We start from the raw sequence: 2477 nt of genomic DNA, 5'->3' as shown, positions 1-2477 counted from the left end.
CACATTGCCATTAATCCCCCCTCACTTTGAACACACTTATCCCATCATTCTTGCCACTTTCTGAAGCAGTTCTGGAGGTCCTCTTTCATGAGTGTCTTTAGTTGCACTGTTGTGGCTGCCTTGATGTCTTGAATCATTTTGACTTTGGGAAAGAACCAGAAACCCAACAGTGCCAGATCAGGTGAATAAGATGGATGAGTACACACCGTAATTTTATTTGACAGAAATTGCCATATACCAGATGTGATGTGTGACATGGAGCATTGTCCTGATAGATGATTTATGGCACACTTTAAAACATATCTTCTCTCAACTTAGCTCAAACTCCACTGACTGCACCGAACAAGTTGAAACTTGTCACACGCTGTTACTAAGGTTCAACGCTCCACTCTCTATATTGAAGATCTCTGCCTTTCCATTGGATGGTACTCGGCAGCAGCATTCACCACACTTTGTGATCACAACGGAAAGGCCCCGTAGCACACATTGCTTCTGGTATGGCAATTTCTGTCAAATAAAAACATTATGGTGTATTCTTATCAATTCAGGTCATTGAGGAAGCCATGACAGCACAATTAAGACACTCATGAAAGAGGACTTTCAGCTTTTTTGCAATGGGTTTGCTGCCCGAACACAGATGTATTAAAAACCACTACTAAATCTAACCCAAATGGGAAAGGAAAAGACATACATCAACATCGTTGTCTTTGGACACGTAGATTCCAGCAAGTCTACCACTACTGGTCATCTGATCTACAAATGTGTTGGGATTGACAAAAGAACCATTGAGAATTTTGAGAAGGAGGCTGCTGAGATGAGAAAGGGCTCCTTCAAGTATGCCTGGGTCTTGGATAAACTGAAAGCTGGACGTTAGCTTGGGATCACCATTGATATCTCCCTGGGGAAATTTGAGATGAGCAAGTATGTGACCATCATTGATGCCTCATGACACAGAGACTTTATCAAAAACATGATTTCAGGCACATATTAGGCTGACTGTGCTGTCCTGATTGTTGCTGCTGCTGTTGGTGAATTTGAAGCAAGTATCTCCAAGAATGGGCAGACCCGTGAGCATGCTCTTTTGGCTTACACACTGAGTGTGAAACAACTAATTGTTGGTGTTAACAAAATGGATTCCACTGAGCCACTGTACAGCCAGAAGAGATATGAGGAAATCATTAAAGAAGTCAGCACCGACATTAAGAAAATTGGCTACAACCCTGACACAGTAGCATTTGTGCCAATTTCTGGTTGGAATGGTGACAGCGTGCTGGAGTCAAATGCTAACATACCTTGGTTCAAGGGATGGAAAATCACCTGTAAAGATGGCAGTGCCAGTGGAACCACACCGTTTGAAGCTCTGGGTTGCATCCTGCCACCAACTCATCTGACTGACAAACCTTTGTGTCTGCCTCCCCAGGATGTCTACAAAATTGGTAGTATTGGTACTGTCCCTGTGGGGTGAGTGGAGACTGGTGTTCTCAAACCTGGCATGGTGGTCACCTTTGCTCCAGTCAATGTTACAACTGAAGTTAAGTCTGTTGAAATGCACCATGAAGCTGAAAGTGAAGCTCTTCCTGGGTACAATTTGAGCTTCAAAGTCAAGAAGGTGTCTGTCAAAGATGTTCGTCATGGCAATATGGCTGGTTACAGCAAGAATGACCCACCAATGGAAGCAGCTGGGTTGATGGTTCAGGTGATTATCCTGAATCATCCAGGCCAAAGCAGTGCCAGATATGCACCTGTGCTTGACTGTCACACAGCTCACATTGCTTGCAAATTTGCAGAGCTGAAGGAGAAGATTGATCGTTGTTCAGGGTAAAAGCTGGATGATGACACAAAGTTTTTGAAATCTGGTGATGCTGCCATCGTTGACATGGTTCCTGGCATGCCCATGTGTGTTTAGTTTCTCTGACTACCCTCCTCTGGGCCATTTTTCTGTTCATGACATGAGACAGACCTTTGCTGTGGGTGTCATCAAAGCAGTGGACAAGAAACCAGCTGGAGCTGGCAAGGTCACCAAGTCTGCCCAGAAAGCTCAGAAGGCTAAATGAATATTATCCCCAATACCTGCCACCCAAGTCTTAATCAGTGGGGGAAGAACAGTATCAGAACTGTTTGTCTCAACAGACCATTTAAGTTTGATAGTAAAAGACTGGTTAATGATTACAATGCCTTGTAAAACCTTCAGAAGGAAAGGAGACTGTTTTGTAGACAATTTGGTTTTTTTTGTTTGGCAGTTTTTAAGTTATTTGTTTTTCCAATCAGTACTTAAAAAAATTTTTTTGTTTGTTTTGTACCTTTTTATTCATTGGCGAACAGTGTGTTTTTCCAGGACCTCCAAGTCAAATAGTTGTTTTAAATCTAGTTGTGGAGGGCGCAACTCAGCGGCCCATATAGAAATCGAACCTTGGTGTTGTGAGCACTGTGCTCTAACCAACTGAGCTAACCAGCTGTCACCAAATCAGTACTTTTTA

The 2477-nt window shown here is 43.0% G+C and overlaps 1 pseudogene; it reads left to right on the top strand.

Moving 5' to 3' along the window:
• Positions 1–670: 670 nt before the first annotated feature.
• LOC109390883 (elongation factor 1-alpha 1 pseudogene) lies at positions 671–2094 on the top strand (annotated as a pseudogene).
• Positions 2095–2477: the final 383 nt, after the last annotated feature.

Source organism: Hipposideros armiger, unplaced genomic scaffold (genome assembly GCF_001890085.2).
Source record: "Hipposideros armiger isolate ML-2016 unplaced genomic scaffold, ASM189008v1 scaffold_281, whole genome shotgun sequence".
In the NCBI taxonomy this organism is placed as follows: Eukaryota; Metazoa; Chordata; class Mammalia; order Chiroptera; family Hipposideridae; genus Hipposideros; species Hipposideros armiger.
The sequence above is the reverse complement of the archived record's forward strand: the minus strand, read 5'-3'. Positions and strand labels throughout refer to the sequence as shown.